The 17075-nt window shown below is 37.1% G+C and overlaps 1 pseudogene; it reads right to left on the reverse strand.

The window, feature by feature from the left end:
* Window positions 1-13340: 13340 nt before the first annotated feature.
* Window positions 13341-15362, reverse strand: LOC145121948 (UDP-glycosyltransferase 76H1-like; annotated as a pseudogene).
* Window positions 15363-17075: the final 1713 nt, after the last annotated feature.

The following is a 17075-nucleotide window of genomic DNA, read 5'->3' on the forward strand; positions in this document are numbered from 1 at the left end:
AATTTATTCAAATTTCGAAAGTTTAAATGCGATAAACGTCGATGCCATAACCAACTGATGTCAGAGGAAGCATTCGAAAGTAAGCACACTGAGGGTTTGTCGATGATTGGTTTGATATCAAGAGTAAACATGTCACCATGTCGTTTGGATTTGAGCAAGACTTCGTTAGTTTCAACATTGGAAATAATGTTGCCTTCTTCGTTGAACACCACTTGATTGCCAGTGCCCACAACAAGTTGTGAAACACTTATCAAGTTATGTTGAAGACCTTCGACATAAGCAACGCGATTAACAGTGAATTTTCCATTTGTGACTTTGCCATAACCTTTCACTTGGCATTTGTGATTATTGCCAAACTTCACAAATCCTGCATTTTCCAAGCTTAGAAAATCTCTCAGATTTTCCTTTCGTCCAGTCATGTGACGTGAGAAACCACTATCAATATACCATTTCTCATCATATTGCTCATCACATAATACCTGCGATCAATGAAAGAATTTAGGTACCCAAGGCTATTTGGTTCCTTGGAAATTAGTTTTGAAAACAGAATGAAATGAAGAACTTTTAACCCAATCACAAACTTTAGTTTTAAGACTATCAATTAAGTCCACATCATTATTTAAAGAAACAGAAACATAAGTTTTTGTTAGTTTGGGATTGTCATTCACACATGCCTTCGTCCTTTTAGATTGAGTATGAACAAGCTTTTCTTTCGAAACTGGTTGCCAAGTTTTTACTGAAACATTCGAATCTTTTGAAGATGAGCTTGTAGTTGACGAAGAATTCACATAACTCTCATAGGCTTCGTGAATTTGTTGTTGAGAATATTTCCTTGATTGATAGTTTCGACCTTTTTCTTCAAGCCAATGATCGATGTTTTTGTCACGAGACAACCCTTTTGTGTATGAAACTTTTAAGGTTTGTTTTCCTGTAGGATTTGGAAAATTCGGTTTTTGTGGAAAGAAATCAACATTTGATTTAGGTCGAAATGCCATAGCGTATCGACTTCCATCATTGTTTCCAACACTTCGATTTTGAGAAAATCCATTTGGAGATTTTTGATTTTGAGAAAACCTTGTTTGTTGATTAGAAGAAAATCGTTGTTGTGATGGTTGATTTTGAACAGTCTTTGAGGTATTTTTTGTTATCTTTTGAAAATGATGGGTTTGAACTTTCAAAGAATTTTTTTTTGGTTGAAATTCAGATTAAGATTTATTTGTTTGAGCGGGATTTTGCTTTGGATCTGAATGAATTGTTGAATGAGAAGACTTGTTCTCAACAGATTTAGTCTTTGTGGTTTCAGTTGTTTTCAAATTCAAACCATTTTGTTGTTTTCGAAGTTCCATGGTTTGCCAAAAAATCTTCTTTCGAGCTTGTCTTTTAGAAATTGCATTTTCTTTTGAAAACTTGTCAATTTGTTCTTTAAATTCTTTGGAATTTAATTTGACAACAGTTTCTTTTTCCACAACAACTTCTTTTGTAACTTCTTTCACAATTTTCGATTTTTCAACCCATTTGCATTGTGGTTTTTGTCTTTGAAAAACATATGAATTCTTTGTTAAGGAATTTTCGACTGTGCTTTGATTTGAAAAGAATCCTTCGTCTGTTGTCTTCTTGTTGTCATCTTCGACCATTTTGTTGAATTGTGGTTTAATGTTCTCAACATTTCCAGTTGTAACAAACACTTGATTTGGAAAGACAACATCATCAGTACACTTGAAATTAGGATACACCACTTGATTTGTTTCCAAATAATGGGCTCCTTTTTCGGACAACACTTTGTCGAAATTTTCAGTGTCCCCAAATACTTGATCAACAACAACACGAGGATTTTCTTTTTCTATCGAATCTTTGTTTGATGAGACCTTTTTGTCCGATTCGTCATCATCATTTTCATCATCACTGCTATCCGTTTGACTATCTTAGATATCCACAAACTCAGAATCACATACTTTTGAAGTTAAAGGTTTGTCAGTGTCAATCTTAACTTCCAAATCCTTAATTTTTTCTTTTCCTTTAGATTTTGATGCTACATTAATGACAGACAACTGAGAACAATCAGCATCCTCAATATCACTAATTTCGCTAATATTGTCATAGTTATCTTCAATATCGGCAAAATTAGATTGAGAATCAGATGTCGAATTCTCAGTCTTTTTCAAAATTTTGATTTGTTCTGATTTTGTCAAAGTATCATTCACAATGTTAACCAATTCATTTGTATCAAGACATTCATCAATTTTGACAGTTCCATAAGCATATCTATCATCAGGAATTTTTGTCAAACTCAGCAATGTTTTTCTCACAATCATACGAAATATTATCTACCTTCGCTCTTTCATATGCTAGAAAAGGTAATAATTTCCTATGTTGTTCCTTGCTAATATCAGATGAATGATGCAATGCAGTTAATTTTCTATATAGACGTTTAGCATAATTGTAGTAGATATTTCGTTGAGCTAACAAAAGTTTTACATCACTAGATAACGAATCACGATCACACATTATGTTTGTTATTTGCAATTCTAAACATTCTATCTTGACAACTTTCGAATCTAACTTCTTCTGTGTCTCTAACAACTGATTGCTTAATTTCTTAGCTTCATTGCTAGCAGAAACAACCAAATTATCAAAATAAGCAACAGTATCATCAAAAGCAACAATTTCAGAATCATATGCACTTAAAGGAATATTGAAATAGTGAAGAATATTACGTACCTTTGTTGTCATTGGAGACTTATCAATAGATTTTGACACAAAGCAACGGCCCTTGACCTCTTCTTCTGAATCTTCCTCCAGTTTCGCATACATAGCCCCATGCGTAGGATTACGCATTTCCTCATCATCGGAGCCCGAAGACCAGATTTGATATGTGCCATCATTCTCCTGTTCACCTTGAGCCACCAAAGACACATTTTTCGCCTTCGTACGTACCTCTTCCAACCTCTCCACATAATAAGCCTCATCCTTCACTCTATTCTTCTTCTCATCTTTCTTTCGAAGCATTCAATCATTTGCTAGATGATTGGCTCCATTGCAGTAATGACAATCCATACCAGAATCTCCTTTCAATTTCTTCTCTTTCTTCTCCTCAGCACCCTTCGCATCATTCTTCTCATACTTCTTCTGCTCTTCTCCTGCAGCTTTGTTCACGAAACTTCCTTTTCCCTCACTTTGCTTCACCTTCTAATTAAACGGTTTCTTGAAAAACTTTTTGACTCGGTTGTTAGAGTAAAAAGCAATTGCCTCATCATCTGAATTCATGAGAAACCCCTCTTCATCATCAGAATCACCTTTTTCAACAATTTCCTTTTCAGTCACTTTAGAGACAAGTGCTAATGGACCTCCCAGACTAAGCTTCGACTCTTCTGCCATTTCGTTCACTTCATTTTCGTGAGTTTTCAGTTGATTGTACAAATCATTCAAAGAAGATGTATCGAAACTCTGTTGATTTTTCACCATCATGCTAACACTTCTCCATTCTTTACGGAGTCCCATAACAAAGGTGAGATTGAATTCCATGGCAGACCTCATGATTCCATAACGATTGCATTTGTAAATCAACTCATTCAGCCTATCATAGTAACTTTCAATCGTTTCACCATCTTTTTGCTTGAAATCCTTCAATTCAATCAAACATTGCTTAACTGAATTGATTTTCGTCTTCTCGCTGCCTTGAAACTTTTCTTTGAGATTATTCCAGATTTTCTTTGTAGTTGTACAACTTCTGACATAGTTATACACCACTGGAGGCAATGCACCACGCAACTCCCTTATACATCGTTTTTCAAGTTTCTTCATACGATCTGTTTGATTTTCCACACTCGTAGTACTAGATGAAGATCCAATCGGTTGAAGGTTCGTTGGAAGAGTAACATTCCCTGAGATGCAAGACCAAATCTCTTCATCGATTCCATTCAAGTAATCCAGCATACGATCAGACCACTGATCATAGTATTCAGGAATGAGCATAGGAATCTTAGTTGAAGATCCTAGCAGATGAGAGTATGAAGTCATCGAGTTGAGATTGAAGTTCGCCATTGATGTACGGAAGAAAATTTTTGAGAATTTTTGAGAAATCAAAGAGAATTTGAAAGCAAATTGCTGAATTGAATAGAAAAACAAAGTAGAATACTCGATTCAACGAATCTGTTGCAGAATCAAATCACAACTTAAGATCTAGAAAGCTTTTTCACGTCAAAAGATGTGGAACTTTTTGAACCAGAATTTTGATTCAAAAACCTTTTGAAAAAAATTGAAAATTAGATCTCAGATCATGATTTCTGCTCTGATACCAATTGATGAATCGTGGAATCAAGTATTAATCAAAATCAGAGTAAAACGAATGCAGATTGAACAAACGATGTAAATAAGATCTGGTTTCTGCTCATTTATGCTTTCAACTTTTACAGAGAAAATAGACAGGTTCTGTAAAGGACTCTTATCTAACTCGAGTAAAGTTCCATATTTATAGGAATAGTGAAAGCACACAAAAAATTCTAAGGCATTGACACTTAAGCTTCGTACGAAATACACCTCAGTAAATAAACTTAACAAACATACGAAGGGTACAACAGACTTCGACATATTACAACTAAATTCGACCCTTACAGTAACATCACCATATTGAAAATACACCATAACACACATCAGTATACTCATCATATCTCGAGGGATCTAACATACTACAAGCTTCCTGGATTCATCTCAGCCTCCCTTGATTCGAGTACGGATCCTCTGCTTTCAGTAGTCCGGACCCATACTACCTTCCACATCTATCTGTACTTTCCTCAAGAACTGCCTCGACTCCACCAAGTCCCTTCTACTACTATTGTTGATCTCATGCTAAACTCGTCCTAGGCTTGCCCTACGGTAATCACCAACCCACTCTCCACCATCAGCTGCAAAATAAGTCCCTCCTACCTCCCCCTAACTAGCTCATGAATACTATTACATATCACTAAGACTAGATAATTCTTCGAATGCAAGATCCTACCCTACCACGGTTGGACTCAAACAAGATTTGCGCAATAGAACTAGACCTAACCTTCTAAAATTATTTAGTCCTTGCAATATGTAACGTAACATATTCATTTACTAGTTAGTAAGATATAACTAGAACTCCTAAAAGCACAAAGCAAGCAACATTCGAACATCGAGTACACATAATCAAGCATATTATATTAAGGCCATTGCTAACTAATTTGTACTAGCATGCGGTTCATAAAGCTGAGATACACATAACAGGCACATAAGGCATCCTTCCTAGATCCTTAGTCCTAAACTAGCATGAAATTCTCATAAAGCTGATACACATATAATAGGCACATAAGGCATCCTTTCAAGATCCTTAGTCCTAAACTAGCATGCAATTCTCATAAACATATCATAACATAAACTTGTATGGGTAATTTGGGAGTACTTACTTAAGCTCGGTTGATTTCATGCACCACACCCTTTTTCTCTTTTCAAAGTTCTTTTCTCTTTTTAAAATTCTTTTATAAAAATGATTTTCTTTTGAAAATTTTTCATACCATATCCTTAGTTTGAGTTCAGACACACCCAAGAGTGTGCCCGAATCCCTCAAACCAAGGCTCTGATACCAACTTGAAACATCTGAAAAATACAGACCAAAAATTTCTTATTAAAATCAATTATAATAAAACCATAAGTCATCCATAATCATAAAGAAAACCATAAGTCATGTATCTCAAAACATTGTGTCAAAATACTATATCAAAATCATATAAGAAAATATCAGAGTCTAAACATCCAAGGCTGAAACAGTGGTGTGTGCCATGCGATCATCCCGAGCCCTTCCCCTTGCTAGTGGAAGTACCTGAAACCAAAACTGAAAACTGTAAGTACGAAGCTTAGTGAGTTCCCCTAAGATACCACATACCATACACATAATCACATACTGAGCCTAGCCCACTACATCGGGCCCCGCCCGGCATCAGACCGAGGTCCGGCATAACTTGGGCCTACCTCCTGCATCGGGCCCCGCCCGGCATCAGACTGAAGTCTGGTATACATATTATATCAACAAGCATAACATGAAAGCTAACATTCCTCGGGCTTGCCCCGGCATCGGACCAAGCTCTGGAACACATAATCAGACACATGCAAGAATCACAAAGACATCAAGCATACTAACTTCCTCGGGCTTTCCCCGGCATCAGACCGAAGTCCGAAACATAAAATCTACATCGGGCTAACCCCCGGCACATACAATCACACATAAACGGGCCGACCTTGGTGCCTTAGACCCGTTCCTATAGGAGAAGACTCACATCTCAAACTAGATGTTGAACTCGTGTGTGAGGAGTCTCTGTTGGCTGCTCCCACGACTCCCCGACTAACTCTATACAATAATACTTAGTCAGAAAACTGAGAATCCCACTAAGGGTAAAATGACCATTTTACCCTTGCTCTAACTTTAGATCAAATCCAAGGCCCAATTCCAACTAATCCTTATAAGTCCACTAATGGCCCACTAATGCCCACTAATGGCAAATTTTCTAAATTTGGGCCGAACTTCTGAAATGGGCCATCCCTAAGCCCAATCATGTCCTTGGTCCAAAATCTGACTTCTGATAGCCCACTAAGGCCCAATAGCTGATAAGTACAATAGTTGGCCCAAACCGAGGCCCAGAAGGTAAAAGCCCAATACTGTTGAGTACGCGAGGTGTACTCCTCTATACGCAGCCCGAACCTGCTGTATGGCTTGTACACTGCGTGCACTGGCTGGTACGCCCAACGTACTACCCTTTTAAGCTATTTTTCCCATTAAGCACTTAATACTTAACTCCAGAGGCTATAACTACAGATCCAAGTCCTTTTCAACATCTTAATCCATAAAGTTCATCACTTGGTGGCTTGCAACCCACCAAATGAGCCCAACATAGAATAATAACAACTAACTCCATAGAAATGGCTAGATCTCATGCATGGTTCCATAAAAGCCTCAAATATTGAAACTTTACTTCTAAAGGAATGCTTTGAGCTCCAAGGGTGGCAACCCTAAGCTCAAAAACGAAGTTGCATGATGAAGATCCAACCTTTGGATCTAAAAAGGTCCAAAACTCCATAATCCTAGATCTAAGCTTCTAAGAGGAAAGTTAGGAGTTTAATACCTCCTTTGAGTGCCAAAAGATGAAATACTCCCAGATACTTACGCTCAAGGTACTCAAGTTCTTCTCCTTCAACTATTCTTCTCTTCTTCCAAGCCTTTCTTCACCAAAAATGAGCTCAAAACGTCAAACACACGCAACAATGGAGTATGAGGGCGAATTAGGGTTTTCTGAGGGTAAGGGGCTGGTAAGGATGCCAGGGGTGGCTATAATGGGGTATTTATATGTCTTAAACCCTAAAAATTAGAGTTTTGGCATCTGCTCACGTACGCTGCGTGTACGTGCGCCCCCTCCCCCCCCCCCTCGTATCCAATGCACGCCTCTACGCCCCACTTACACCAAGGATACGCCCAACATACGTCTTATGGGCGGCCCAATTCTTTGGCGCATTTGCTTAAGTCCAATCCAATAGTCCTTTTTATCCGTATTTGGCCCAACAATAATTTAAGAAATAATTAATAATTTATACCTCGAATGACGGTCGTTACACAACAATTTGAAAGCAATTTTTTTATCATATAAAAACAGTACTTATTTTAAAACTTTGATAATTATCTTGTGGTTGGATGAGTACAAGCACTACCATATCATAAAAAACATTTCCAATGATCCAAAACAGTTTGTGGTAGTGTTCCAAATCCAAACCAGGCCAAGTAACTCGAAATTCTGCACACAGAGCCTTCAACTCGTCGAGTACATGAACTAGACTCGGCGAGTTACTCTGTTACTGAGTGGACTCGTCGAGTCTGTTCATGTACTCGCCGAGTTCACCAGTCAGAGGCCAAAATTTCGACTTTTTCAAAGCATCAAATATAATAGAAAACAATCCTAGGATCTGATACCACTGTTGGGTTTGGAGCACTATAACACTCCTATGGTGAACATGCAACCCTAAATGCTTTGGATCTATGTTTTCTCTATTATACATGCCTATTTTCAATTTTCCCAAAGCATTGTCCTAACTAGCATACAAATTGCCAAATTAATAAAACATCTAGTTAGATCACATACCTTTTGAAGGACTTGTAGTTCTTGACCCTTGAAAGCTTGAGAACCTCAAGTGTGATGCCTCTAATGGTTCACAAACACCAATATGCAAAAGGATGATTTAAGAGAATAATCTATTTATCTCAAAGAGAAGAGGCAACCGATTTTGGTCTATGGAGGGTTCTATTTATAGTGTTGGACGTTCTAGGGTTACACTTGGTAAACCCTAATAACCCATGACTTTCCACATTCTTATACTCCATGGGTTTAACCTCCATGGACTATCCATGGATTAGTTTAGCCCATAACCATGGATCATTAGCCCACACTACAAGAATGATTGATTTACATAATCAATCACCATATATTTAATTAGTCTATTTTGATCACAAAATTAATAAATTAATTCTTCATCAATACTAATTAAATAATTTTGTATTAATATATTATAATTATAATATATTAATAAACCATAAATAACCTTATTCTCAAAATTCATCCTATCAAATTGTACTGGTGAAGGCAACCCAAAAGGACCATGCTATAATCGGGTCAAGTACACACCAGTTATAGTTATGGGCTTAGACACCAAATCCAACACTTGCAACATCCATAAAATTCAAGCCAATTTAAAACTTTTTCAACCATTTTAAAAACCATTAATTATTAAAAAATGTTTTCAAAATAGTTATTTTGGGGTCTACTTATTGGCTCCGGCTGGCCGTACACTCTGCATCCTCCTTTAGAAATTTGAAAATCATTTGAAAATCATTTTGAAAATATTTTCCTTAGTTTGAGACTGGATTCACACGATTGTTCCTCCAATTCACTCGAACCAAGGCTTTGATACCAACTTGTAACATCCATAAAATTCAAGCCAATTTAAAACTTGTTCAACCATTAATTATTAAAAAATGTTTTCAAAATACTTTCATATCAGAGTATCCCAGAAATCAAGATCATAAAATGTGAGGAGGTGCACGATCAAGCCTTCGCCTTTCCACGATCATCTGAAGTACCTGAAACAAAATCAACAACTGTAAGCCCGAAGCTTAGTGAGTTCCCCCAAAATACCAACGTCATACAATCAAAACAATATCATAGCAAACATCATGCATATAGAGTCTACTGTGTGACTGGACCGCCCTCACCGGACCATCAGTCTATCTGGCCCACTCTCAGAACCTTTAGCATGTCTGGTCCGCCATATTGGGCCTTCAGCCTACCTGGACCGTTCTTTACGCCTTCGGCCTGACTAGTACGCCCTACCAGGTTTGCAGTCTATCCAAGCCGCCCTGGGTATGTTGGCCTAGAGCAAAGAGCAGGACCGCCTCAACCCACCTCCAATCATACAATAAAACATAATATTATACGCTAGCTAGCATGTACAGATAATCATACAGATCTAACAGATCACTAATCATAGCATCATCCTATATACCAGGATACCGATCTAACAAATCACTAAACATAGCATCATCATATAACCAGGATACAGATCTAACAAATCACTAAACATAGAATTATCCTATAACCAGGATACAGATCTAACAGATCACTAACATAACATCATCCTATAACCAAGATACAATCCAAAAGGGCCGGCCTTGGTGCCTTAGACCCTGTTGATATAAAGAGAAGAACTCACCTCACAATGTCGAACTAAACTGAAAGAATCAAGCTCCCGAATCACAGCTCCAAACTCAAACACCTACAATCATCATAGGACCAATTCTATAAAACCCAAATTACCAAAATACCCTTAAAGTCAAACTTGGTCAACCCTGGTCAAAGTTAACATTCAACAGTCAAGGTTAACAGTCCTTGCTGACCCAACTCGTCGAGTGCATCTAGCAACTCGTCGAGTTCCTTCAGAACTCAGAAACCGCAAAAACCCTAGTCAACTCGCACAGTCACCAAACAACTCGTCGAGTCCATGTAGTGTCCAGAAGATCAGGAAAACCCTAACCACTCGTCGAGTTGGCTATACAACTTGTCGAGTTCCTTCAGCTCTCTTCTCATTCAGACGCTTTCGAGCGAAACCAACGCTCCAAACTGTAGATCTAGCATCCTAAGGTGTAGTTACCACGTAAAGTTGCCAACTTTACGTGCATGCAAGAGGCTAAAACACCCAAAACTAGTCTTAGGAAGAGGTTAATGACATGGGGAAAGGCCAAGACTAGATAAAGCCGATAAATTTATGGCTATGGGGGTCTAGAGGAGTTCAGATCTGAAGTTACAACTTCAAATCATGCTAAACTTCAAAAAATGGAACCAAAGTGGGCTAAAAAGACCCTAAACTCTTGAATGGGGAGATCTAACAAGAATATGATCAAGGTAATGACTTTTTACCTTCAAATGAATGCCAAAACGAAGTAGATGTTTGATATACAAGCTCCTTCTCGTTCCAAGCTTCTCAATCTTCAAGTCTTTTCAAGAAATTCACCAAACACACACTCTTTAGCCTCACACACACTCAAAATAGAAGGTTAGCTCGATTAGGGTTTGTTTATGGACGTGAAAGTGGTAAGGGAGGCTGGAAGGAAGACTTAAGGTCCTTTAAATAGGGTGAAAACCCTAAAAATTAGGGTTTTCAAGCACAGCCTCTACTCGTCGAGTTGGGTCCTCCAACTCGTCGAGTAGGTTCTAAAATTCACGCAGGTTGACCAGGTTCTACACGACGAGTTGGAGCCTCCAACTCATCGATTTTCCCTAATAATATGAATATAAAAGCTTTAAATTTTTACCCGGGAGTCGGGATATTACACTTATCCTGTTTTCCAAAGAGATTTTGAGTTCTAAGGGTTTCAAAGACTTGCTTCAAATGCATCAGATGTTCCTCCTTTCTCTTGATATAAAACAATATATCACCCAAATAAACCACAACGAAACTCACCAAAAACGGTTTTAACACTTCATTCATCAACCTCATGAAAGTGCTAGGAGCATATGTAAGGTCAAATGGCATCACGGTCCATTCATACGACCTGTGTTTGGTCTTGAAGGTTGTTTTCTACTCATCGCCTTCACGCATCCTGATTTGATGATACCTACTCATCAAATCAGTTTTAGAAAACACAACCGATCCATGCAACTCATCCAATATATCATCAAGTATAGGAATAGGAAACATATACTTGATGGTTATATTATTCACGGCCCTACTCTCCACACACATTCTCTAGGAACCATCCTTCTGTGGCACAAAAAAACAAGAACAACACATGGACTTACACTTTCTCGCACATAGCCACGTTTAACAAGTTCATCAACCTGTTTTTGCAATTCTTTCGTATCTTCGGGATTACACCTGTACGCTGCCTTATTAGGCAAGGGAGCACCTGTAATAAGATCTATTTGGTGTTCAATGTCACGCATGGGAGGCAAACCATGTGGCAAATCAATAGGAAACACGTCTTCATACTCTAGCAACAAATCAGCAATGGGGCTGCCATCTTTCACACTTGGACTCTCCAAAACATATTCTTTAGCCACCAGCAAGTACATCATGTCTCCACCATCAATGGCCTTTTCAACTTCCCTTTCACTTGCTAACATATTCAAATTCAGCTTCTTTTATTTGTTTGGTGTTCATAGAACGCACTGCCTGAGATGACATCAGCTTCAATATAAATGTTATGCCCTTATCCTTCAACTAATACTCATTGTTCCTCCCCTTGTGCAAAAGATCCCTATCAAACTGCCAAGGACGTCCCAAAGGGATATGAAATGCATCAACTGGAATTACATCACAAAGGATTTCATCTTCATAGGTTCCCATTTTTAAGCACACCTTGACCTGTTTAGACACTTTCACACTTTTATCATTATCACGCCAATGTAAAGCATACGGTTTTGGATGGGCTATTGTTAATAAGCCCAATTTTGACACCATTTCACTTGATTCCACATTTATACGACTTCCCCCCATCAATTATCACACTACACCATTTATTCGTCATAAGACACGTTGTATGACAATTTTGGTCTCTTTGATCAAAATTAGCATGCATAACTTGGGTTTGTAAAGTTCTAAGGACCAAAGTCGTGTCATAAACCGGAGCTTCATAGTTTTCTTCTTCGTCTTCGGTTTCATAAGCTTCTTCAACCACAAAAGTATCACCCAACCTGTTTTCTTCTTCCAACAATTCATCACGTATCTCAACATCCTCCATTAATGTCACCACCCTCCTGTTTGGAAGAGCATTTTGATAATGCCCAAACCCTTGACATTTAAAACAACGTACTTTTAACAACCTAGTATCCCTAGTTTGCTTGACTGGAATAGCTATTTTTGGTGCAGCCGAAGAACTACTCGCTCCAACATTGTAGATGTGTTAGGTCGCGTTTGATAGTTTATCTTCGGGAAAATGTTTTCTGGGAAAGTATTGTATGGGAAAGTTTTCTGACTGGGAAAGAAACCATGTTGTTTGATTATACATCTGATTGACTGTGCTGAATGATGAAAAATGACAATATTACCCTACTTTTCTATATTGTGATGGATGAAGTTGTTGAATAATTATAAAAACATATAAATTGTCATAAAAAATCAAAATTACACAATAATCATTTAAAAATCCAAATAGAATGTCGATTACGTTGTTTTTAGTTTATTTTTTAAGTTGATGTTACGTTGTTATTCTTTCTAGCAATTATAACTTTTTTTATAACTCAACATGTGATTCTTGACCCGGTTTATGTCCAATAGTGGTGGGATGGATGATTTTTTTAAAATATATTAGGATGATGGTGGTGTTGTCTATAAAAAAGGATTACTCCAATAAAAATGAATTAAAAATATTAACTAAAAGAAATTAATAATCCAATAAAATAATATTTATTAATATAGAAATATTATAAAGCTATAAATAATATTTATTAATATATAATAATCTAATAGAATTAATCCATAAAAAGGAAATAAAAAAGAATTATTTAAAAGAAATTAATAATCCAATAAAATAATATTAATTAATACATAAATATTATACATTAAAAAAAAATTTAGACAAAACTTCAAAAATGGTCCCTATGGTTTTTGAAAATATCAAGTTTAATCCCTAAGTTCAAAAAACCTCACAGATGGTCCTTGTGGTTTCAAAACTTTTAACATTTGGTCCTTCCGGCTCACTCCGTTAGCATTTCACCGTTAACTCATTTTTTAATTTTATATTGCAGGGGTAATTTCGTCATTTCAGTTGTTCAATCTCCATAGCCCTACACCTCTATCACTTTTCCTTCTTTGCTCACCAAAACTCTCCTGATTGCACTCTCGATCTCCCCTCTCTCCACAACCATTTCCAAACCCATCTTCCATACATAACTCAAATACCTAGCATTCATCATTTGATCGTTACTAAACGGTTGACACAGCATCGGAACCCCTTCGCATACACTTTCCAGGATCGAATTCCAACCACAATGGCTCCAAAATCCTCCAACTGCAGAATGTGCCAATACGTCCTTCTGGGGTGCCCACTTTACGATCATATCTCTCACCTTCATCTCGCTTACCAAATCCTCCGGCAAAAACTCGATCCAATCACACCCATGAATCGAACCCGGTCGAACCACCCATGCTATTTCAGTTGCTATTTTTGCATCTATGGTTGCTAAGCTTCCTAAGCTTACACAAATTACTGATTTGGGTGATTTTTTATCTAGCCAAGGAATGCAGCTGGTATCTTCTTCAAGGAAGCTAGTGGAAGGAGTTGGAGATGTTTTATGCAATGGGCCGATTGTAAAAATCGGAACTTGGTAGTGATGGTGAATCTGGGTCAGTGTTGACTGTTCAAGACATTCGAGGGTGTTACAAATGAAAGCAGGAGGGGTATCTTGGGGCTGATAATTGCGATCAAATCAAGGACTTCTTGTATTAGAAGGCCAATAAAGGGTAGATCTTTGTATCTGAATGGATGGAACTCTGGAATCATTTCCTGCAAATAAGAATCTTTAAAGCAGAATTTTAGTACTTAGATTGTTTGTTTATGTGGGTTTTGGATTGTCGATTACCTTGTACAGGAAATCAACCTTCTTGATGGAGCTGACGGATGATCCAGTAACTAGGAATGAAGGCTGCACAGCTGTTGTGCAAGATAATGAAGGGTAGACCCAGATCGCCGACGAGGTTTCCGGGAAAAACATGAGGCTATCATAGATGATAACGATTGATTCTTTTTCAGATGTTTCCTTTTATGTATTTATCATCTGAATTAGGTGTTTCTCGAGATGGGGTCTGTAGTTTTCATTAAAGAGAGAAAGTTACAACTGAAATGACGAAATTACCCCTACAATATAAAATTAAAAAATGAGTTAACGGTGAAATGCTAACGGAGTGAGCCGGAAGGACCAAATGTTAAAAGTTTTGAAACCACAGGGACCATCTGTGAGGTTTTTTGAACTTAGGGATTAAACTTGATATTTTCGAAAACCACAGGGACCATTTTTGAAGTTTTGTCTAATATTTATTAATATATAATAATCCAATAAAAAAATAAAAAAGTTATTTAAAAGAAATTAATAATCCAAGAAAGAAAGAGGCAGAGTTTGGGGTACAATTGTCTTTTCAGCCTCTTTAGCCAGAAAGATATGGTTTTGGAGCTTTTTGGGTTTTGGAGCTTTCTGGGTTTTGGAGCTTTCTGAGAAAGACCCATTTTTTGTGCATATCAAGCAGTCTTTCCGGTTCATTCAGTCAAAAAGATCTGTTTGGAGCTGGAAAGATGTCTATCAAATAGGGCCTTAGTTTTGGTTTTAGCCAAAGGCCTAGGCTTCATAGAATAAACATTAGAACCCCTGACATACTTCATTCTCCTAATTTTCTAATTGTAAACACAACCCACATAATGTGTCAAAATCAACATATGGGTACAAATCAACAACATTTGCAATATTCAGATTTAGGCCACGCAAAAACCTAGACATCTTTTTCTCTTCTATTTCTTCTATATCACCCATCAATGAAAATTTTTCAAATTCATCAATATATTCGGCCACACCCATCTTGCCTTGCCTCAATTCAACTATTTTTCTATAATTGGCAATTCTGTGATTTATGGGAACATACCTTTTTTTAAGCTTTCTTTTGAGGGATTCCCAAGATGAAATCTTCTATTTTCATTCTCGTGTTTTCTTGACCTTAAGCCCTTCGAAGCACAAAGAAGGACCACCACTCAACTTCATAATTGCGTATTTGCACCTCTTCTCGTCATCAAGTTCTTTGAAGTCAGACATGCGGTCCATCTTTCTCTCATACTCCAAGTATTTTTCTGGGTCCGAACCTCTAGCAAATTCATTCACCTTGAACTCCTCAAGATTTCTTGGCTTCCCACGCCTAGGCTACCACCTTTCCCCTTCCTGTAAGTCACGTAGAGCCTCACGTAAGTTGTTCATGAAATTTGTATTGTCATAATCCATGTTCTGATACCACAAATGATACATGTATGGGCTGTTTTGTATGGGAATGGATAGTATTTGTCAAGAAAATAATAAAGGGATAGATTTGATAAACAAACTAGACCAGTAGCTTGTAAATCTGAAGACAGACTAAGACTTGTTAGCTTGAATTCGATCAACTCAAGTATCACGTCCAAAAAGATTATAAAGTTTGAATTATAGCAATAATTCAAATGAACACAAGGTTTTTCTGAAAATTTTCGAGTTTTCTTATCTCCACTCCAAATGGCATGTATTAGCCTTACAAAATCCAAATCACCCATTACAAAACCAACAACCACTTATTCAATGTTTTAACTACTCATTAAACGAAAATTAAAAGAAAATAAACTAAAAGTAACGTTTGGAAACTTAACACCACCAAAACCTAATCATTCAAAGTCAACAAGCACACACCACGAACCATTGAGCTGTAACGACCCGAATTTGCTTCCTTCGGCGATCTTAGATTCCGTTTGACGAATTTTTATTTTCATACGATTATTTCGATTTTAAGGTTATATAACGGAATAGAATGTTTACTAATATTTAAAAGAATTAATGGATATTTAAAAGGTATATAGTTTAATTAAATTTATTTGAGGGAATATAAGGTAATTTTAATTCATTAAAAGGTTTTAATGAAATACAGGCATTGAAGTGTCATTAAAATAACTTCAAATGTTAAGTTATCTAAGGTTGGGGTATAAAGTATAAAAGGCGGGGTGTATAGGGACTTACCTCAAAAAATTGATTATAACTCCCAATAAATATGCAATGACAGGTATTTAATAGCATACATCCGTTTCTTTTTGCGTTTGGGCTGCCATGGGTTTCTAAAAAGACCTCACGCTCTATTCCTTGGGTTGCTGTTGCATCGGCGACACGAGAGGAAGAATCGAACGAGGGAGATTGAGGGAGAGAGTCGTTTGAGAGAGAGAGAGTCGATCGAGATAGAAGCAAGGGTGGGAAGCAAGGAGGAGGCCGACAGGTTCTTGGAATTGTATCGAAGCAGGAGGAAATCGAGTTTACTTCTGCCAAAGAATTCATGTATTTCTTTTGTCCCCTTAATCATTCTCACTGTTAGGCCCGGCCCAGACGGTGGGCAACCCGGGCGGTCACTCAGGGCCCATGTCTCTACGGGACCCAAAATTTCTAAAGTATATAGTATATAGTATATATACAGAGAAAATTTAACTTATCTGAAAATGATATGAAAAGTATTTTTTTTTTTAATTAGTTGTCTTTGTAATCTTGTGGTTATATTTGTGTGTTTTTTTTAATATTAATAGTGAATTTTATAATGGTGCATCTATTTTAAATTTAATTTTTATTATATTTATGACTTTGGAGGCCCACTATATCTTTGGACTGGCTGTCACCGTTACTCTTTTCGAACAAAAAAAAAAGAACATACAGTTTACTCATTTGAATTCGTACGTGAATAGAACCACACTACCAGCCTACTTCTCTTATTTGGTATCTTGATTATCGGTTGTACAACCTACCATGTGAAATCAT

The sequence above is a fragment of the Lactuca virosa genome, chromosome 6 (genome assembly GCF_052849685.1).
Source record: "Lactuca virosa cultivar CGN04683 chromosome 6, Lactuca_virosa_CGN04683_v6, whole genome shotgun sequence".
In the NCBI taxonomy this organism is placed as follows: Eukaryota; Viridiplantae; Streptophyta; class Magnoliopsida; order Asterales; family Asteraceae; genus Lactuca; species Lactuca virosa.